A 24,082-nucleotide genomic window follows, 5' to 3' on the forward strand; every position below is an offset into this window, starting at 1 on the left:
TACCCCCCTGTCGTACAAGAAGAATATTGAACAGTTGACCGTCTCAATATAGTAATTCTCCCATAGTTAAAATAAAAACCTACTTGATTTCACTATAAGCTCTATAATGCCTAAAATAATTTCGGATATTTTAGTTAAAGATGGAACTTTGTTTGGGTTATCCTAAATAACTAGAATTGACTAGACTCTTGGGATTACAAGCATAAGATATAGTCTACGAAAACAGTTGTGTGTAATTAACTACATGCATCATATTATTTTCAGAATGTTACTTGCAAAAATAAATTAAGCCATTTTGAAAATATTATTTGCTATATTTTTGAAAACAATAAGCTACTGAAGTAAGATTTTTTTATTAATTTTGATATTTTAGAGCACCAAAATGTTTCTGGGGAAACGTACGAAGCAGAATCTGAACGAGACTCCGCACCGGTTTCCTCTTACCGCGTCACCACTTGAATTGCATAACAGTTCGGTTCATACTAATTAAGCTTTAGTGTTCGTTACGTCTTTATTTTCCAGAGAGACCAATAGAACACCGAATTTCGCGAATTATGATAAACTTCTAAATATTAATAAAGGTAAATTAACAAATTTATAGTCAATTTAATAAAAAATATTTTTATAGCAACATAAAAGTTACAGTTTCCACAGCAAAGATTTTAATAGATGATTATGATTAACACTTTAAGCCGAGTTAATTTGTCGGCTCCCGAGCAAGGTCATTTACCTTTAGTGTATTTAGCCAATTTTTAAGAAAAGTAAAATCGTGAAAACTGGCAGTTTCCGTCAAATTTATATCTTACTTCGTTCACGTACTGTTCTGAATGAAGATAACAAAGAGGAAATTGTAGTTATCAGCACATGGCCGGGATGCCTTAGGAAGATTAAGTGGGGTGGCGGAGTGGTTAGCACTTTCGCCTCGCAGCGAGAGGAGGCGGGTTCGATCCCAGCTTGTGGCACTGGGTGAAAACTCGGAACAACTCCTTCCGCGTTGAGTTTGCAAGTTCTCTCCCCACTGGTTTAAGGGGTTTTCCCCCGATTTCTTCGGTTTCCCCTTCCATAAAAACTTGTATAGGTAAAGTCGCATGATGACTTAGGCCTAAGGTGGTGCCTTGGGTATTAGCCTAGCTGATTATTATTAAAAAAAAAATATTATGGTGACTGATTACTGTGGAGATTTTGCTCGCACCGTGATATAAAATCCGTGCCGATTCGATATCAAGTCCTGTCTCGTAGCCTGGATTTTGGTTTAGGGTGAGAGCACATAATTGAAAAACCCAAATACAACAAAGGGGTAAACTTCACCCTTACACAGGGCCGCCTTATCCATAAGGCAGACTATGCAAATTGCCTAGGGCGTACGAAAATTTTAGGAGGAATAAGGGTTTATTATTCCACAGGGCCACGAAGTTCCGAATAGACGGTAAATGATATTTTTTCCTAAGGCCTACTGAAGGGGTAATACAGCCCTGCCCTTACAGATTTCAGTATGGTGTACAATGTACGCGTTTGTACCCCTTTCAAAATGGAACTCCTAAAAAGGTTTTAATTTTCAAAATTCATTCTAATTAAGTTAGTTGCATGGTTAATTAGAGGATTTCATTAGTATTTCGCTATCTGCTCATTTCATATTATCCCTAAATGTTATACTATCCTTTTATCAAAAACGTCTAACAGAAATTATTCAAACATTTACTTTAGTCCATACCGATTTTTGTTTTCCCGCCAAATTAAAAAGTAAAGAATTGGATCTCTTTTTAAACAGGTACGATCATATTGAGAATCTAAGAAATCAGCGAGAATTAATTTTAAGAAAATTAACAGAGGTAACCTATTTCCAATCAAAGTTTTGAAGTGCATCATTTTGGTGAATATTTTAAGTTTCTATAAAGCGGAGAGTTTGTTGATTCGACTCCAATGCATTTGTGTCGCTTACACTTTACACTAGTAGCCCGTTTAGGAACCGAGTTATATTTAGCATAGAGTGAATGCATTTGCAGCTTTGGCTAGTTCAAGTCGGCATGTGAGCCGTAAATTAACAAAAAAAATAATTTAGTGAATTATAGGCTATTGTCGGAACAATGTCACCAGCCGGTCACTGTGGTAACTGAGCTGCGTCAACCGAGGTTCCGACCATCTCGCGGCAACGCAGTTTCACCTCGGGGCAGTTAAGTTTTCTACTTGCTTATAAATAGATGATAAACTGACATAATTTTGTAAACATCACTTAATTCCTGATGAACTTTAGTTTAAGGTAGTTCTTAAATAAATGATATTGCTGGTTACTGTCCATGAACAGGTTCGTACCACGCAACCATTTTATCAAAAACAGTTTTTACCCACAAAAACCGAAGCCTAGATAGATAAACTCATAAGTAAAACGTATTTAACTAAAATATCTAGGATTTGTTTAAAAACTAATTTATTTATTAATCTAATACGAGCGTTTTCAACGTTAGCCAACTCTTTTCGCGAATGAGCCCACGTTTGGGTCATCCACGGTCACAAATGGCTCAACTGTTGAATTTCGTCAAGCGGTTACTTAAGTTTATCGGCTTTATTCTTATTCGTATAACAAAATAGTTTTACGAAATGGAAAAACAACTTAGGGTTCCATTCAATCAAAGCCGTAAAGGTACAAATATCATTTTAACCAGGGCCAGCGCTACGAATTTCGGGCCCCAGGTAAATTTAGTTTTTTGGAAATAGTCAGAAAATGTTAGTCAGGCACCTGGGCCGGCGGGCCCCTTTCGGAGGCCCGGGCCCTGTTTACTTTTGCCCCGCTTACCCCCTAACGCCGGCCCTGATTTTAACTAATGTTATAACTCCGGTGGTGTGGTTTCAATCTTACCGGTACACCGGGCTATAAATCTGATGCGTGTCCACCTAATACCTTTACCATTTAAATATATATTTATGTCATCAACCCACGCTTGGTCCCCCCCCCCATCAATGTCTGTTTCTACATTTTGAGACACAACATGCTTCTTATCTATATTTGTTTTCATACCTGTTGCTACCCCTCGAAGGTGGTCTTCCCCCGAAGAGATAAATAAACAAGAAAGCGCGGTTTTCATTCAATATAATCTTAGGGATACAATTTTATATAAATATATAAAAGATACAAAACATACAACTACTATACATTTGGTCAAATACCATTTGGACGGATTTTAACCAAACCTAAACTAACCATACCTAAGTTCAACCAGAACTATAGCCTATACTATGTCTTTAGTGTCGGTTTGACCTATAAAACGTAATGTATTTTAAGTATTGGCGCCTGACGGCGCCGCGAACTCACTTCGGTCGAGCGCCTGGGGGCGCGCGGCGCCACCCCAACCACATTCTTGCTATCACAATGGGCCGTCTATAACACAACCTAGAGGAGAGTATCTAGCCAAACCTAGTATGGTCCAGTCCGATATTAATCCAACCTAACCTAACTTAACCTTACGTCTTACGGGATTAAATAGGCGATGGGATAATTTACAGATATGGGAAGTGGATGGACCATGGACCTTATCTTGTCGATATTATAACGTAGATGCTGCTGGTCGGTGATACGTATATCGAGCTCCCCCTGAGCTTAGTTATAATAAAGGGCTGTTCAATGTAAACACGTACCCCCCAGACCAAAAATGTTATCTGTCTATTAACTTTAACGGAAAAATTAACGTGTGCCGCTATTGTCTCCATCGTTTTGCACTACGAAACTCAGAACGAAATCACAGAGCACACGTTAAAAAATGTAATGTACACGGACCTCAACTGGTGAAAACGCCAAAAGAAACTTATTTTTGTCTAGGCTGCTACCATCAGTTCAGAGTGTACCTTTGTACCCTTTTATATTGATCACGGAGATTTACAACACTTCAACCATAGAAGAATCAATATGTCAATTGATAAAAACAAAACTTGAAAATATGTATATTATAGTAGAACATCCATGTACACCTATGGATTTATGAAAGAACCAAATTAAAATAGAGACAGTTTATTCTTAGCACAAATGATGACGAATTTTTTATTAGCAATTCTCAAGATTTTGTTTCCAATATTATGATTTAAATATACGTATTTGGTTAAATTACTGATTTAAGGTCACACTGCGAAAGTTAAGCTGGGACGTTAGACAATGTGATGTCCATATAACACTAGAAAGATCAACTTAGGACACTTTTTCGGTACCTTGTTTTGCAAAGTTCCGTAGACGCTATTGGTCCCTGTCGGGTCGGCACTGGATTTGGTTTTCCTAACCGTGACTTGAACTAAATCAATGACGTTTGATCCAGACACGACCCTTCCTCCAATTTCCATTTCACCGAGTTCTTTCCACGAAATATATCGTAACGTCCAATTACAGAAACGAAATGGAATCAGTGAGCATGCTGGGTGGAATAGCCGTTGCAATTTCTGCGTACCAGTTTTTTTAGCTCTCTGCTCTTTTTCAACTGGTTTGTGATTATAAATTAAGTATCGCTGCAATGTTTGATTATGTAATTTTAATTTTTATGATTCGGTAAAATTTGGGTTCTTGAGAACCGCACTCATTTCTTTATCCCGAAGCACTTGGAACTTCTTCGGGAGTTAGATTTTCCATACGACTTAAGCCGTCTTCAGACAATAAAATCATTTTGCGATCCTTTTACTTAATAATGGCACGGTTTATTTCAGCACCAGCGACTTAGCTAACGATTGAAAGTAGCGGAGCTAACAAAAGTGAAGGAAATCCTCCCTTCTGCAATCTGTTTTCTAGCGAGAGGAATTTTTCGGCAAAGATGGTGTAACGCTTTATTATGGTTCTTCAACCGACTCTCTTGTCCATCTGTCAGTTGAATGTTCCCAATACCAAATTCAACCAAAGCAAATAGCCTCATGATTCGCTAGTTTGATGATTGTTTTTCTAAGATGTGCTCAAATATTTTTTTAAATTTAAGTAGTTAAAAAACGTTTTTACGTTAGTATATAATTTTTTTTATTTCGGTACAAAAATCGCGGCTTCTTCTCCCGGTATGATTCCCTTTCGCAGTTGGTATTCATCTGCGGTGTTTGGTACGGTTTCGCTACGGCTTGACGAATTTGATGTTAGACGGATAAATTTGTTTAGTATTTAATTAGTATACTTTCTTCGACTGAAATTGGAAATATGGTTCTCTTCTCGAGCGCGATTCCCTCTCTCTTCACTCCGACTGAAGCTTGCGCCCCATGTTAATCCCAGTGATACGACACTCCTGGCTTTTAATTATCGCTTTCAAATTTGACTGTCCCTATGTTGAGCCAGTTATTATTTCTAAAGCCGCCGGTAATTTTTCCCAAAGCATTCCCTTTAGGGTCTTCCTCGTATTCACCGGCGAATGTGCTCATGCCAGCCGCATACCCCCTTGGGAATATAACGTTCTCTTATTTAAATACTACTAACATTAAAGTCCTCACTTAAGGTCATATTCAATTAAGGCCAACTTAAAGGAGACTCTTCCCATTGGCTCTCCTTTTCACACCACCGTGGACCCCGCCAAACTTCAGTTTTTAAAATTAACCCAAAGTTTAACTCTCGCTACAGCGCTATCGAATCTGTAAAAGGTAATCATGAAATGAGCTCGTATTTGTTAGGTATTAGTACCGATTGTGCTAGTGGCGGATTCTCAGGAGGGGGAGAAAACATCATCGTATTTGGGTAGTTCTGAAAATTCTTAAAATAGGCCCTGATCACCGTAACCAAAGCTTCCCCCGTCAATTTAGTGATATTGAATCTCGTCCCTAGAATTACTGTTAAAAGAACCAACCCCTCGTATTCAGACTAGTTTTATTGAGTGAACCATTTTTAGTGTATTTTATAAGTGTTATTAGTATTTTAGAGTTTATTTTTTATATTTAAATAGATTAGAGCTCGGGGTTTGGATAAGGAATATCCGTTTTATTTATTTTTATCCATACACGAAAATTATCCGAATAAAAACTTGTTTTGGCATAGAAGTTAATTAATTTTATAACCGCGAATACTATTCCGGCGCGCTCTAAAATAGATATAGTGCACCCCCTCGACGGGAGACAGCTCGGATAAGCGTAAGAGTTAATATATATATTATATATTACAACTGTTTATTTATTTATGGATATTATTCGTGGTTATAAAACGATTTAATTTGAAAAAAATAAGTTTTTATTCGGATAATTTTCGGTTATGGATAAAAACAAATAAACCGGATATTTCTTATCTAAACCCCGAGTTCTTGGTGTTAGCCACTTAATTACTAAACTTCGAAGACAAAAAGGCCATTTTGGAATTCTGGCCATTTAAAATCCGTTAACGGAATTAAAATAGGATATATTTTACCTATAGATGGAATTAACTGCTTAAAAAAATTTTAAATCTCATTTTGTTAACACTCTCAAGTTTCGATTTCCATGATTAAATCCTTAAACAATAGTTGCCCCCCAATATTTACTTAAGAATTATATTTTCTTTTTCAGAAAGACTTGTATTTATGGCCAACAGATATCCGTCAAGAAGAATTGAATCGTTTTGGACTCGACGTGACCAACCCTTTCATTTATTCGCACACGATTTTAGTCTCGAATAAGAATCTCACTGTAAGCCACGACATGTCAGTCTCACTTCGGAACATCGCCTCGCACACCTTTACGGTTTGAACTAAATAAATCATTATCTTTATACTTAAATGGTGTAGAAAGTCTAGCACTTTCGATGGTGATGTTTCACGTTTTTATCACTTTTAGCGCTATTGTTTCACTTTTAGAGTGAAACGATTGTAGGATATTTTATTCCTACCGCCTTATGCAAATTTGGACCAGTGGCGCTTATCTCAAGGACGTTCTTCCCAGCTTAGGGGAAAGTGAACCGTTCAAAGATGATTTTGCTAACAACTCCCGCTTCAACTTGGGGAAAAACTCAATCACGCTTTATAAGAGTGCGATTTGGTGGAATGTGAAATGAGGATTTAATATTAAATTACTCCCCTAGCCATTACTTCCCCTCCCCCTTTACTACCCCTTCCCATTACTTCCCCTCCTCCATTACTCCCCTTAATTTTCCCAAAAATTTATAGTCCCTTTAAATTTTAAATTGAAAACTTTCCAGCAGTCATTATTTCTTTTTAGGTTTGGATACTTATTCTGACTTCTATAATTATAATTTCACTCTTGGTAACTACGGATGAGTTTATACGAGGTCGCAATTACAAATCATGGATGAATTTCTATCACAATGTGTTCGTAATGTGGCGAACCTTATTTGGACAAGGTGAGCATGTTTACTTTACACCCTCCTGACAAGGAGATGATCTTCAGATTCACTATCAACTATATTCCGCCAATGCTTAGCGATTCTAGGCAAATGCCTAAACCTATAGAAGTCGTAAGGGACTTGCTGGGGTTGATCCATAAGTGTATTTTATAGATGACTAGCCAGATTATCAGTAATGTTTCATAGTGTAATTACAGTTGTCTTCTGTACCACAAAGGTCTTCGTGTTTAGGGTTGGCATGATAAATTCTTAATTTTAATTAATAGTAATATAGTAAAAGTTATAAAAACGGTCCACAAAGGTGATTCAGTTTAATTGGTCGGATTTGCGGGCAGGAGGTACGAAAGAGGAGGAGCGACTCAATTTTGGAAAATCCAGGATAACCCAAACAATTTATGAAATTTGTAATTTAGTAGATCACAAAAATAAAGTTCTAAAACATTATAAAACGACCAATTAACTACATAAAGTAAACTGGACAATTTAATTTTTAAAGTTATTAATTAATGAGGCAGTTTTAATCCGAGTATGCTGAAGAGGGCTCTACACAAGACTAGGGGTTATATTGAATTTATTTATTAACGGCGCGCGACGCACGCTCCGTAAAAAAATGAGGTGACAACGAATTTAGTATTTTTCAAATTAATGATTTGCTATAAGAGTAAATTATTATTTATTATTCAAAATAAATTTTTGTAATTTGCGTAATTTCCCATTTTTTTAATAAATGACTAATTTCCTATAATAAGAAATATCATATTTTACAGAATTAGGAAGTTATTGAGTTCCTTCATTACTATTGATGAATTACTTATTTAAGTCGCTCGTATCAATTTTAAATTTCTCCACACGAATGTTTTTTAAATGATTAAATGTTAACTAACGTGCATAAAAATTGCGAATTTAAGCACATTTTCGTTGTTATAATAACTAATTTTTCCAGTGTTCTTTGACTTTTATACAATAACAACGTTGTTAGGTACGGTTAGGTACTACACGAAGAATAAAAATGTTGTAAAAAAAGTCAACCATTTTCCAAGATGGCAGACTTCAAAGTGGTTTGAAAATTGAGATAGCTGCTACTATTTATTTGTTATCGATACGCAAGGAGCTAAATAAATAAAAGTTTATAATTATATTTTGAATGTATTATTTTAACCTTTTCAAGGTAATTGCTTTAATAAGGTAATTCAATTTTCAGATACAAAGATACCTCAACTGCCAGGAACCCGTCTGGTGATGGGTTTTTGGCTCCTGGGGCTAATTGCATTCATATTCACGTTCTGTGGATATATGACTTCGAACTACACATCGCAAAATAGAAGAAATATAAATTACTTCAGAGATATCCCAAAAAGACCAGATTTTCATGTATATTATTCGCCAAGGCTTGACAAAGAAATCTGCCTTCAGGTGAATATGATAGTGTAAATGGGACATTCACAAATTAAGCGAAATTGAGATATATGGACAAATGTTGCCTTGATGTGGAGGAGTACACAATTTCTCCCATTTTTTATTTTATAAGCATTATCAATTTTATACCGTTTTTTTTTTCATTTATGATTATCTTAAGGATAAAAATAATTAAATATGCTTCTTTAATGGGGTTAGTGAATGTATTTTAAATGAGGAGGGTATTTGTGACGTTATTAAGTCTTCGGGGCGCCGAAAACACTTTCTTTGATTTACAGTAAATTCCAGACAACGTATGCCAAAGCAGACGTAAGGGAGCTGAAGTTATTGAAATTGGCAAAAAAATGGAAAAAATTCTATTACGAAATTCAAGTTAAATCGAAACTAAAATGCAGCCGCTCCTTTTGCCCGAGAAGTTCGTTAAAGGAATATAACCTCAGGTATTTGGTGTGGAACACCAACGTTTGCAGCTCTGGCCGCTCTTGCCTTTGGCTTTAGAAATGTTTGGCGCCACTATACAGCGTAATTTGAAAAATTGAAGGGGTCTTCCATAAAGATTGCTTTGCAGGTTATATTCCCTTTAACATTAGGCAACAAAGACATCACCGTAGGCCAGCGTTGCCCATTGCCCGGTCACGGTTATAGAGTGGCCAATGCGTCGTTACAGCTGATTGAAAAATTAACAAAGAACGACCGATTAACAAAGATATTTGGTTCAGTTGGGTACTGTTTTTTTATTTTTCCCAGAATTCGCCACAAATGCAGTCACTGTGCCAAACTATGAGGCATCAACAGAAGGAAAGTGGCTACTTCGTGGCTCAAGCCCAATTGGCAAATTTAAAATGTGGAAAAGCCGTTGTGGTATCAGAATATGTCTTCACGATGTATACACTTGAATTCCTTTTCGATAAACCAACGGCCCGAACGATGCTCATCGGAAAAGGGGAATACTTCTTTCAACCACTCGTATTCTACATCAGTCGCAACCTTACACAAGCTCCTAAACTAATTATTAATAAGAGGTATGCAAGTACCTTTTTCAACAAAATTTCGCTCATTAAACATAATTGTTGAGCATATAATGGACATCACAAACACAAACGACAATAATATACAGCCAATTCGAGAGGAGGGGAGGGATATGGGAATTCGTCCTGGATTAGGAGGGGAGGAATTTGGGTATTCTTCCTGGTTTAAGTGATAAGGAATATGGGTATTCGTACGGGCTTAGAAGGGGAGGAATTCGCATATTCTTCGTGGCTTAGGTTATAAGAAATATGGAAATTCGTCCTGGCTTAGGAGGGTAGGAATTTGGGCATTCTTCCTTGTTTAGGGTTCTCCAGGTGCGTGGCCCTATCGTGCGTCGAAAGGGCGTAACTTAACCCATCACTGAAACAGTATTATTAACTGTTTGTATATTTTAAATAACGAAACAATTGTTTTTCTATTGATTGAATAGAATTCCATTACAGCAGCCCTTTTTTACACGTGTATTTTAAATATCATAATTTTTGAAGATTTTTACTTATGATACCAACGCGTTTCTCCATTCTAACTGACTACCCTAAATTTATAAGACGATGAGACAACGTAGCTCCCCTTATAAGCAAAATTTTACCTATTGAATTGATCTCTAATTTCAGGCTTCGGATGTTCTTCGAAACCAAGCAGCATTTTCCTTGGTATCGTTTTATGGGAAGAATAGTCGCGTTTGAAAGAGATTCGGCTCGATCCAACGTCAATTCTAATGAAGAACCCATATCAATGATTCACCTTCAATATTTTTTTATATTGACGAGTTATCTGTTTGCGACGAGCGTATTTACATTATTTGTAGAAATATTTTGGAAACTGACAAGACAACTCATCAGAGTTTCACAACGCCGCTATCCTTATGAAAGTCTGGGAAAGTTGCACCGGAAACTGGCCTTTTCGAGTGGAATCCATCATTTTAGTTACGATGATTTTCAGCTAATGCCGCGGTTTGTAACGATTAGGAAAATGAAATTTACTAAAGTTTAACAGAAATAAAGCTTATCTTGATACATATGAAGTGTTTGAAAATTGTTCCACTTTTTGTCTGTAGTATTTGTGGAAGTGGGTTGGCAAAAAGAAGGGCTCCGTAGAAGGTTTTTTTGTAGAATGCGAGTTTTCGTTGATGGCTCAATTTACCCGATTGTAGTTATCCCAATTCGCATTTCACTCAAAACCATTTTGGGATCCAAAAGTTATATTTATAGTCAAGAATGTGTTTATTCACACTTAGGGATAATGACTTTATCGTCCAAAAATAATGTTTCCCCTTAATTTCTAACCAAGAAATAAATTAATTCTTGGTGAGACATTGTCGTTCAAAACTATAGTGATAGACCCTCAGAGCCTCAGAATGATAGTGGTCGAAGCTGGCCTTTATCAACTAATTATCCGGGTTTCTTTTATACCGTGTTGTAAATTCCGATCTTGTACAGACTCATATTTATATGTAGTACACGTAATTTCAAAGCGTAAATTTTAACGGTTTGACAATACCCCCGATGATGGTCCAATATTTATTTGATTTAAATAAACTTTTCTTGTGCCCTTTTTAATATCGTTGTCTTCGTCTTTTTAATAAGTGTATTAACACAAATAGCTAGTATTATTTTAAGTATTATTTTACCAATATATTTGGTATTTTTAATAAAAATCTTTAACGTATAGTTACTTAATTAAATAATTGCCCGAATTAAAAATCTAACAAATTGTCATCGGTCTACAACTTACGAGGTTTGGTTTGAAACGTCAGATGACATATTTATTAAACAATTAAGAAATTTCCGCTAAGAGTGGGAGGGTTATTTGAAGTGCTCTCTCTATGCGTGTGCTATGCATGACGTATTGATCAAGTTTCCACTGAAATAAATACAAAAATTAACACCAATCACATTGACTGGGTTGGCTTATATGTTAAAAATAAATATTTCTGTATGGGCGGACGGGGTTGAATACGGCGCCCTCTAACGGGATAAATAAATAAAAAAGCATGTTTAAATTTTTGTGGATTTTGTGAGTGATCAGTGATATATTTCCTTTGTACAATTAAAGCTTCTAAAAGTTTAAATCCTTCTTTAAATTATACAGGGTGTTGTATACTTGGTTAAACCTTCGATGAAATTTAAAAAAAACGCGGTCTACGTGTAGTAAACAATTGTGTTTATAAAATTACTAAATAAAAACCCGAATTATTGCGTGATTTTAAAAGACTTTTTATTACATAATTAAAGTATTTATATAATTAATTAATTATGTAATAAAAAAAGTCTTTTTAAACTTGCGCAATAATTTGTGTTTTTATTTAGTAATTTTATAATGATAGAACAATTTTAAACTGTTTTTATAAAATAAACAATTGTTGTTACCATTACGGTTGGTTTTTTTAGTGTGCTCTGATATATACATACGGTGCCGGTCACCAGATGGTGACAGTAAAAACTAAACGATTTTAAAATTTATTTCCTTTGACAACTACTTATTATTTTTATTTAAAATTTTAATTCAATTCAATTCAATTCAATCTTTGTTTATTCTGTATAAAAACATGTTCGTTACACTTTTAAAACTTATACAGAGATTAAGTTTGTTATATAATTTTTTTTATATTGTTACAAAAAATAGCAAAAAAGTTTTACATATTTGTTTGTCATGTTTTACTTACGTTAAGTATTTTTAATTTTTTTTTAAAGTTAAAAGTTTAGACAAAAATGAGCGATTCGGTTAAGAATTAATGTAAATTTCTTTTAAGTGTGCCATTGTATTATTTTTAAAGGAGTAAAGGTTCTGGTTATACAAATCTAATGGGTAGTTATCAGAATTATACAATTTATTAAATTTACTTTGAATTCGAGTGATAGGGTTAATAGATTTTAACTGTACAACATAAAAAATTTCCGTGTTACGCGTGTTACTGATTGTTATTATTTAACTTATGATAATACCCAATAATTATTAATATTTCATATTTTAATAGTTATATAAAATGAATCATATTAATAAACAGCTCTTCATTAAAAACTACTGATTTTTATCGTTTGAAGAATGTTAGAACAAACCAAATAGTTTTGATTCAAATAAAGCAACAATATAAATAAATTTAAAATAATTGAAAAAAAGTTATTTCTGTATAAAGTTTCCTAGATTTCTTTTAATTTTTTTTAATTAAAAAAAGCCAGATTTCCCGTACGGTACTGACGAGTCTCAAATACGACGAAACCAGTCTACCGTTGGATTTTCTGGCTATTTTATTTTATTTAATTTAATTTAATTATTCACTCGAAGATCTATTTGGTCCGATCGTCCGAGTTTCGCGTTTTTTGTTTGCTCGAAGACCTATCGGTACGAGCTATTTGTAAGTTTTTAAATTTCTTCAAATTTGTTTAGGGTTTAGCTTTTTTATCTCTTTTCATAATGGACTAAACTACTTATTCGCTAATCTTATTATCCTGAGATGCAACTAACCGATTCACCTCTACTCCAACTTAAAAGCATTACGGGAAAGATCTACTTAATTTCCTGGTTGAGTTATGATTAAAAATTTACAACTTGGCCATATTGAATGAGCTGGTAGTTATTTTACATGAAACATCAACTGTTTTACTTCAAACATCCAATAAAACAGTTTAAAATTGAAGTTACTAAACTTTTTGGTTCGTGGTGTTGTAGGAATTTCTGGTTCTTTTTGCATCAAATTGTCTTTTTGTTCCGTCTGACAAATTTTAAAAGTTCATAACACATTTATCTTTGACTGAATCTGATTATCACTATTTAACAAACTTCCCTTAGCCAACAAACACCACTTTATCGTCTAAACTTAATTAAAATGTTTTAAAAATTAATTAAAACATAATACAATACCTATGCAAATTCATATGTGGGAATAGTAATATAATACTCATAGGAAAAATCTGGAATATTTTCCAAATTAAACAAATTTAAACTTAAAAACCTAGGTAATATATTAAATACACCTAACTAAAATAAATTATAAAACCTCATAAACATTTACACACTAAATTGTTGCAATTTATTCTAATAAATGTTATTGCTTACAATATACAATAGAATATAAAAAAATCCATTAACAATCATCCATTTTCTAATCCAAATTCAAATTGCGCATACTTGGGCTCGTACCGCCGGGAAAAATAGTTATTAACTGTTATTATTAACGCCTAATATACCACGTGTATATCAAAAACCAAATATATCAGCTTAGGCGGAAGTCACGCATATTTAAGAAAATAGGGGCTCTATGCTGAAAAAAACATATTCATTGTGCCATAACTATGAAAAATCAATTTCATTGTAAATCTCGTTAATTGTCATACTTATTGTTTCTTATGGTACGATTTTTATCCACAAAACTATTATAACTGGGACATTAGTCGTTACCCAAGTCTATGGCAAACAACGAGAGCTCGCCGCGCCTATTAAGAACAAGATGAACTAGAGGGGGAATTAGAACACCCTAAAATTTATTTATCTACGTACATCGAAATACCAATATTAACCATACGGTTACGATTGCTGACGATCCAAATATTAATTTAAAAAACTAAGCTATATAAAATTATTTTTACTTAACAAATTCTATTAAATATTAAAACTACTATTGCTAATAATAATTTCAATTTTACTTAAAGATTCCCATAACGGCGGGGATTCCATAGAAAGTCAAAATAGGCCAGTTTTCTAATGGTTAAAATTTCACTAAATATACATATAATATAATATATATAATAATTGAATATAAGTTTCATGTTTTCGTTGATTTTTTTAATATCGTTTGCTTTATTTAAATAAATGTTAATTTTTATGTTTAGATTTAGTTTTAATAATGGCAATTTACTTTGAGCCTTATCAATTTGAACCTGAAGGGAGTAGTGATTTAAGTGAAGATGATGATATTGTAAATAATGATAGTTTATCTGGTGATAGTTTAAACCTAGAGGATAGAGTTATAGATAACTCATTGTAAGTTGTTACGTAATATTGTGTTCTATTGAAATTATATAAAATATTACATAAATGTATAGGTGTCAGTGCAATAATTGTCAAAATATTCCCAGTGCTTTGGAGTGTGTGTGCTGTGTTGAGCAAGCCACTGTCAATAATAGAGCAACTGAGTCAAATAATATTTGCATAATGGACGCTTCAATAAAAGATACTCGGTTTCTACTCCCCTCTCCAAATTCATCTGGGAAGGAGCTATTTCCGGTCGGTCGGTTAAACGGTTAGAATGGCTAGCCAAAAAGTCATATTTAAGCCTATTGGTGACGCGTTTTTGCCCTCAAGAGAATTTTGCGTCAGATAAGAAACGCGTCGGCTCACGTGTATAAGGTACATATATACTAATGTTAATTTTCGATAATATACTTTAAGGTATAAGAAGATAATATTATTATTATTATTATCCTCTTATGGTATAAATAATTAAAATTATATGTAATATTTTTATAATACCGGGCAATTGTAAAGCTTCTCATGGAGGCAGAGTTAATTCATATCGTATAAAATTATCTTTTGGAAAAAGATGAAAACTCATTCCTTTAGAGCTAAACATATTACTTTTGCAGTACGGTATGCAACAAGTGTTTCCTTTTAAACAGGTAACTTTTTTGGCATGTTAAGGCTAAGCAAAAAACCGATGTTACGTTCGAGAAAGTTTCCAGCTTTCTAATATTTCAACAAGCACTATATAAATAATAACTTACGAGTCCTGGCGGTCGGAAATTTTACTTCTTGGCAATTTCTGGGAAGTTGTTTTATTTAAGCGCCTATTGATCATAGAGGCTTTCAATTAAATTCTTTGAAAAAGGAGGCTGTTCCAAGTTCTTATATGACGTTTCACGCATTCAAACTCCACGATAACCATAGTTACAACTAAACGTTTTATTTTAGCGATGCGAGGGAGGTTGCAAAGTAAAGTTGAAAAAAGAGCCAACCCGCAGCTTTCAAACACAATATATTAGCGCTCAATTCTGATTCTGACCTATAACAAGGTGGCAAGCCAAAATATACCTCTCCTCGGAAGAATTGTCCCTAGCGGTATTAATTTTTCGAGATGACTCTTAAAGATATATCTCCGCAATTCCGAGTTATTTACGAAAAGCGTAATCCCGGTTCAATCCCGCTCGGTATAAAATTTTAATTATAATTAAAATAATTGAGACGAAACAACTGAGTTTAATTTATTCAGAATATTATAAAATAAGTAGTTACAACAGCGAGTTAGACGTATCACGACCCGTTCACTTTTCGGGGCGTGATTTACTGAAAAAAGCCAGCTAAACGATAGAAATCAAAAATTAATATTTTGTAGAGACAATGTCGCCATCTAGTGACCTTTTTTTAGTTCCCCATCGAGATATATATCGAAGTGAGACTATTGCTATGGACGGAATGTTGTTAAGTGTTGTTGTTTGTTTGTGTGTTTGTTTTGGAAAGCGACGACACGGTAGATGGGGCTGCGAAAAATGATTTCATTATATAACTTATACTAATGGCCATCACCGAGACTCGAACACTGAGAGCTGCGGGCCGCGTAATCTCTAAACCCCGACGCCTCTACCAACCCCGTCACACCGCTCTGAACAATCTTTCTCGGAACATCTAGTCTTTCCTTGCAACGCGGGGGGGATTTGAGAAGTTAAGTTGTCACAATTCTCGTTCCTTTTTCCGGGTTTTTTTACGTATATTTATGGCGTTTTAGGGTCAAGTTAACCTCAAACTTCACCTCCCCCCGCTCTAATTTCAACCCTCTTATCGAAACCGTGTATGGTCAGAAGTAATAAAAAAGTGTGGAACTATCTTATCGAAACCGTGTATGGTCAGAAGTAATAAATAAGTGTGGCACTTTCTTATCGAAACCGTGTATGGTCAGAAGAATAAATAAGTGTGACACTTTCTTATCGAAGTCGTTTATATGTGGCACAAAATAATATTATCGCCTTCTTGGAGAACTTGTATAGATACGGTTTCGATAAAGGGGTAGAAATTTGGGAAGGGGAGGCGCTCCCAACAACCACCTTAAAGGGAAAGTGACCGAAAAAAACACAGTTGGTCTCATTCGATAGAGCTCTTTGACGCGCACGCAGTGACGTTAATTTCCGCCGCCTCAAAACAACCCCTTAAAGGAAAAGTGACCAAAAAAAACAAGTTGGTCTCATTCGATAGAGCTCTTTGACGCGCACGCAGTGCCGTTAATTTCCGCCGCCTCCGAACAACCCCCTTAAAGGGAAAGTGACCGAAAAAAAACAAGTTGGTCTCATTCGATAGAGCTCTTTGACGCGCACGCAGTGCCGTTAATTTCCGCCCCATCCGAACAACCCCCTTAAAGAGAAAGTGACCGAAAAAAACAAGTTGGTCTCATTCGATAGAGCTCTTTGACGCGCACGCAGTGCCGTTAATTTCCGCCGCCTCCGAACAACCCCCTTAAAGGGAAAGTGACCGAAAAAAAACAAGTTGGTCTCATTCGATAGAGCTCTTTGACGCGCACGCAGTGCCGTTAATTTCCGCCGTCTCCGAAAAACCCCCTTAAAGGGAAAGTGACCGAAAAAAACAAGTTGGTCTCATTCGATAGAGCTCTTTGACGCGCACGCAGTGCCGTTAATTTCCGCCCCCTCCAAACAACCCCTTAGAGGAAAAGTGACCGAAAAAAAACAAGTTGGTCTCATTCGATAGAGCTCTTTGACGTGCACGCAGTGCCGTTAATTTCCGCCCCCTCCGAAGAACCCCTTAAAGGGAAAGTGACCGAAAAAAAACAAGTTGGTCTCATTCGATAGAGCTCTTTGACGCGCACGCAGTGCCGTTAATTTCCGCCGCTTCCGAACAACCCCCTTAAAGGGAAAGTGACCGAAAAAAACAAGATGGTCTCATTCGATAGAGCTCTTTGACGAGCACGCAGTGCCGTTAATTTCCGCCCCATCCGAACAACCCCTTAAAGGGAAAATGACCGAAAAAAAAAACAAGTTGTTCTCATTCGATAGAGCTCTTTGACGCGCACGCAGTGCCGTTAATTTCCGCCCCATCCGGACAACCCCCTTAAAGGGAAAGTGACAGAAAAAAACAAGTTGGTCTCATTCGATAGAGCTCTTTGACGCGCACGCAGTGCCGTTAATTTCCGCCGCCTCCGAACAACCCCCTTAAAGGGAAAGTGACCGAAAAAAACAAGTTGGTCTCATTCGATAGAGCTCTTTGACGCGCACGCAGTGCCGTTAATTTCCGCCGCCTCCGAACAACCCCCTTAAAGGGAAAGTGACCGAAAAAAACAAGTTGGTCTCATTCGATAGAGCTCTTTGACGCGCACGCAGTGCCGTTAATTTCCGCCGCCTCCGAACAACCCCCTTAAAGAGAAAGTGACCGAAAAAAACAAGTTGGTCTCATTCGATAGAGCTCTTTGACGCGCACGCAGTGCCGTTAATTTCCGCCGCCTCCGAACAACCCCCTTAAAGGGAAAGTGACCGAAAAAAAACAAGTTGGTTTCATTCGATAGAGCTCTTTGACGCGCACGCAGTGCCGTTAATTTCCGCCGTCTCCGAACAATCCCCTTAAAGGGAAAGTGACCGAAAAAAACAAGTTGGTCTCATTCGATAGAGCTCTTTGACGCGCACGCAGTGCCGTTAATTTCCGCCCCCTCCAAACAACCCCTTAGAGGGAAAGTGACCGAAAAAAAACAAGTTGGTCTCATTCGATAGAGCTCTTTGACGCGCACGCAGTGCCGTTAATTTCCGCCCCCTCCGAAGAACCCCTTAAAGGGAAAGTGACCGGAAAAAAAAGTTGGTCTCATTCGATAGAGCTCTTTGACGCGCACGCAGTGCCGTTAATTTCCGCCGCTTCCGAACAACCCCCTTAAAGGGAAAGTGACCGAAAAAAACAAGATGGTCTCATTCGATAGAGCTCTTTGACGCGCACGCAGTGCCGTTAATTTCCGCCCCATCCGAACAACCCCTTAAAGGGAAAGTGACCGAAAAAAACAAGTTGTTCTCGTTCGATAGAGCTCTTTGACGCGCACGCAGTGCCGTTAATTTCCGCCCCATCCGTACAACCCCTTAAAGGGAAAGTGACCGAAAAAAAAACAAGTTGTTCTCATTCAATAGAGCTCTTTGACGCGCACGCAGTGCCGTTAATTTCCGCCCCATCCGAATAACCCCTTAAAGGGAAAGTGACCGAGAAAAAAACAAGTTGTTCTCATTCGATAGAGCTCTTTGACGCGCACGCAGTGCCGTTAATTAGCGCCGCCTCCGGACAACCCCCTTAAAGGGAAAGTGACCGAAAAAAAAAGTTGGTCTTATTAGATAGAGCTCTTTGAAGCGCACGCAGTGCCGTTAATATCCGCCACCTCCGAACAACCCCTTAAAGGGAAGGTGACCGAAAAAAAAAGTTGGTCTCATTCGATAGAGCTCTTTGACGCGCACGCAGTGCCGTTAATTTCTGCCGTCTCCGAACAACCCCCTTAAAGGGAAAGTGACCGAAAAAAACAAGTTGGTCTCATTCGATAGAGCTCTTTGACGCGCACGCAGTGCCGTTAATTTCCGCCGTCTCCGAACAACCCCCTTAAAGGGAAAGTGACCGAAAAAAACAAGTTGGTCTCATTCGATAGAGCTCTTTGACGCGCACGCAGTGCCGTTAATTTCCGCCGCCTCCGAACAACCCCCTTAAAGAGAAAGTGACCGAAAAAAACAAGTTGGTCTCATTCGATAGAGCTGTTTGACGCGCACGCAGTGCCGTTAATTTCCGCCGCCTCCGAACAACCCCCTTAAAGGGAAAGTGACCGGAAAAAAACAAGTTGGTTTCATTCGATAGAGCTCTTTGACGCGCACGCAGTGCCGTTAATTTCCGCCGTCTCCGAACAATCCCCTTAAAGGGAAAGTGACCGAAAAAAACAAGTTGGTCTCATTCGATAGAGCTCTTTGACGCGCACGCAGTGCCGTTAATTTCCGCCCCCTCCAAACAACCCCTTAGAGGGAAAGTGACCGAAAAAAAACAAGTTGGTCTCATTCGATAGAGCTCTTTGACGCGCACGCAGTGCCGTTAATTTCCGCCCCCTCCGAAGAACCCCTTAAAGGGAAAGTGACCGGAAAAAAAAGTTGGTCTCATTCGATAGAGCTCTTTGACGCGCACGCAGTGCCGTTAATTTCCGCCGCTTCCGAACAACCCCCTTAAAGGGAAAGTGACCGAAAAAAACAAGATGGTCTCATTCGATAGAGCTCTTTGACGCGCACGCAGTGCCGTTAATTTCCGCCCCATCCGAACAACCCCTTAAAGGGAAAGTGACCGAAAAAAACAAGTTGTTCTCGTTCGATAGAGCTCTTTGACGCGCACGCAGTGCCGTTAATTTCCGCCCCATCCGTACAACCCCTTAAAGGGAAAGTGACCGAAAAAAAAACAAGTTGTTCTCATTCAATAGAGCTCTTTGACGCGCACGCAGTGCCGTTAATTTCCGCCCCATCCGAATAACCCCTTAAAGGGAAAGTGACCGAGAAAAAAACAAGTTGTTCTCATTCGATAGAGCTCTTTGACGCGCACGCAGTGCCGTTAATTAGCGCCGCCTCCGGACAACCCCCTTAAAGGGAAAGTGACCGAAAAAAAAAGTTGGTCTTATTAGATAGAGCTCTTTGAAGCGCACGCAGTGCCGTTAATATCCGCCACCTCCGAACAACCCCTTAAAGGGAAGGTGACCGAAAAAAAAAGTTGGTCTCATTCGATAGAGCTCTTTGACGCGCACGCAGTGCCGTTAATTTCTGCCGTCTCCGAACAACCCCCTTAAAGGGAAAGTGACCGAAAAAAACAAGTTGGTCTCATTCGATAGAGCTCTTTGACGCGCACGCAGTGCCGTTAATTTCCGCCGTCTCCGAACAACCCCCTTAAAGGGAAAGTGACCGAAAAAAACAAGTTGGTCTCATTCGATAGAGCTCTTTGACGCGCACGCAGTGCCGTTAATTTCCGCCCCCTCCAAACAACCCCTTAGAGGGAAAGTGACCGAAAAAAAACAAGTTGGTCTCATTCGATAGAGCTCTTTGACGCGTACGCAGTGCCGTTAATTTCCGCCCCCTCCGAAGAACCCCTTAAAGGGAAAGTGACCGAAAAAAAAAAGTTGGTCTCATTCGATAGAGCTCTTTGACGCGCACGCAGTGCCGTTAATTTCCGCCGCTTCCGAACAACCCCCTTAAAGGGAAAGTGACCGAAAAAAACAAGATGGTCTCATTCGATAGAGCTCTTTGACGCGCACGCAGTGCCGTTAATTTCCGCCCCATCCGAACAACCCCTTAAAGGGAAAGTGACCGAAAAAAACAAGTTGTTCTCATTCGATAGAGCTCTTTGACGCGCACGCAGTGCCGTTAATTTCCGCCCCATCCGAACAACCCCTTAAAGGGAAAGTGACCGAAAAAAAAACAAGTTGTTCTCATTCAATAGAGCTCTTTGACGCGCACGCAGTGCCGTTAATTTCCGCCCCATCCGAATAACCCCTTAAAGGGAAAGTGACCGAGAAAAAAACAAGTTGTTCTCATTCGATAGAGCTCTTTGACGCGCACGCAGTGCCGTTAATTTCCGCCCCCTCCGAAGAACCCCTTAAAGGGAAAGTGACCGAAAAAAAAAGTTGGTCTCATTCGATAGAGCTCTTTGACGCGCACGCAGTGCCGTTAATTTCCGCCGCTTCCGAACAACCCCCTTAAAGGGAAAGTGACCGAAAAAAACAAGATGGTCTCATTCGATAGAGCTCTTTGACGCGCACGCAGTGCCGTTAATTTCCGCCGCTTCCGAACAACCCCCTTAAAGGGAAAGTGACCGAAAAAAAAAGTTGGTCTTATTAGATAGAGCTCTTTGAAGCGCACGCAGTGCCGTTAATATCCGCCACCTCCGAACAACCCCTTAAAGGGAAGGTGACCGAAAAAAAAAGTTGGTCTCATTCGATAGAGCTCTTTGACGCGCACGCAGTGCCGTTAATTTCCGCCCCATCCGAACAACCCCTTAAAGGGAAAGTGACCGAAAAAAACAAGTTGTTCTCATTCGATAGAGCTCTTTGACGCGCACGCAGTGCCGTTAATTTCCGCCCCATCCGAACAACCCCTTAAAGGGAAAGTGACCGAAAAAAAAACAAGTTGTTCTCATTCAATAGAGCTCTTTGACGCGCACGCAGTACCGTTAATTTCCGCCCCATCCGAATAACCCCTTAAAGGGAAAGTGACCGAGAAAAAAACAAGTTGTTCTCATTCGATAGAGCTCTTTGACGCGCACGCAGTGCCGTTAATTAGCGCCGCCTCCGGACAACCCCCTTAAAGGGAAGGTGACCGAAAAAAAAAGTTGGTCTCATTCGATAGAGCTCTTTGACGCGCACGCAGTGCCGTTAATTTCTGCCGTCTCCGAACAACCCCCTTAAAGGGAAAGTGACCGAAAAAAACAAGTTGGTCTCATTCGAAAGAGCTCTTTGACGCGCACGCAGTGCCGTTAATTTCCGCCGTCTCCGAACAACCCCCTTAAAGGGAAAGTGACCGAAAAAAACAAGTTGGTCTCATTCGATAGAGCTCTTTGACGCGCACGCAGTGCCGTTAATTTCCGCCCCCTCCAAACAACCCCTTAGAGGGAAAGTGACCGAAAAAAAACAAGTTGGTCTCATTCGATAGAGCTCTTTGACGCGTACGCAGTGCCGTTAATTTCCGCCCCCTCCGAAGAACCCCTTAAAGGGAAAGTGACCGAAAAAAAAAAGTTGGTCTCATTCGATAGAGCTCTTTGACGCGCACGCAGTGCCGTTAATTTCCGCCGCTTCCGAACAACCCCCTTAAAGGGAAAGTGACCGAAAAAAACAAGATGGTCTCATTCGATAGAGCTCTTTGACGCGCACGCAGTGCCGTTAATTTCCGCCCCATCCGAACAACCCCTTAAAGGGAAAGTGACCGAAAAAAACAAGTTGTTCTCATTCGATAGAGCTCTTTGACGCGCACGCAGTGCCGTTAATTTCCGCCACATCCGAACAACCCCTTAAAGGGAAAGTGACCGAAAAAAAACAAGTTGTTCTCATTCAATAGAGCTCTTTGACGCGCACGCAGTGCCGTTAATTTCCGCCCCATCCGAATAACCCCTTAAAGGGAAAGTGACCGAGAAAAAAACAAGTTGTTCTCATTCGATAGAGCTCTTTGACGCGCACGCAGTGCCGTTATTTAGCGCCGCCTCCGGACAACCCCCTTAAAGGGAAAGTGACCGAAAAAAAAAGTTGGTCTTATTAGATAGAGCTCTTTGAAGCGCACGCAGTGCCGTTAATATCCGCCACCTCCGAACAACCCCTTAAAGGGAAGGTGACCGAAAAAAAAGTTGGTCTCATTCGATAGAGCTCTTTGACGCGCACGCAGTGCCGTTAATTTCTGCCGTCTCCGAACAACCCCCTTAAAGGGAAAGTGACCGAAAAAAACAAGTTGGTCTCATTCGATAGAGCTCTTTGACGCGCACGCAGTGCCGTTAATTTCCGCCGTCTCCGAACAACCCCCTTAAAGGGAAAGTGACCGAAAAAAACAAGATGGTCTCATTCGATAGAGCTCTTTGACGCGCACGCAGTGCAGTTAATTTCCGCCCCATCCGAACAACCCCTTAAAGGGAAAGTGACCGAAAAAAAACAAGTTGTTCTCATTCGATAGAGCTCTTTGACGCGCACGCAGTGCCGTAAATTTCCGCCCCATCCGAACAACCCCTTAAAGGGAAAGTGACCGAAAAAAAAAACAAGTTGTTCTCATTCGATAGAGCTCTTTGACGCGCACGCAGTGCCGTTAATTTGCGCCGCCTCCGAACAACCCCCTTAAAAAGAAAGTGACCGAAAAAAAAAATGGTCTCATTAGATAGAGCTCTTTGACGCGCACGCAGTGCCGTTAATATCCGCCACCTCCGAACAACCCCTTAAAGGGAAGGTGACCGAAAAAAAAGTTGGTCTCATTCGATAGAGCTCTTTGACGCGCACGCAGTGCCGTTAATTTCTGCCGCCTCCGAACAACCCCTGTAAAGGGAAAGGGAACGAAAAAAACAAGTTGGTCTCATTCGATAGAGCTCTTTGACGCGCACGCAGTGCCGTTAATTTCCGCCGCCTCCGAACAACCCCCTTTAAGGGAAAGTGTCCGAAAAAAACAAGTTGGTCTCATTCGATAGAGCTCTTTGACGCGCACGCAGTGCCGTTAATTTGCGCCGCCTCCGAACAACCCCCTTAAAGGGAAAGTGACCGAAAAAAACAAGTTGGTCTCATTCGACAGTGCTCTTTGACGCGCACGCAATGCCGTTAATTTCCGCCGCCTCCGGACAACCCCCTTAAAGGGAAAGTGACCGAAAAAAAACAAGTTGGTCTCATTCGATAGAGCTCTTTGACGCGCACGCAGTGCCGTT

This window comes from Leiobunum rupestre, chromosome 8, assembly GCF_980474605.1.
Source record: "Leiobunum rupestre chromosome 8, qqLeiRupe1.1.hap1, whole genome shotgun sequence".
NCBI lineage: Eukaryota > Metazoa > Arthropoda > Arachnida > Opiliones > Sclerosomatidae > Leiobunum > Leiobunum rupestre.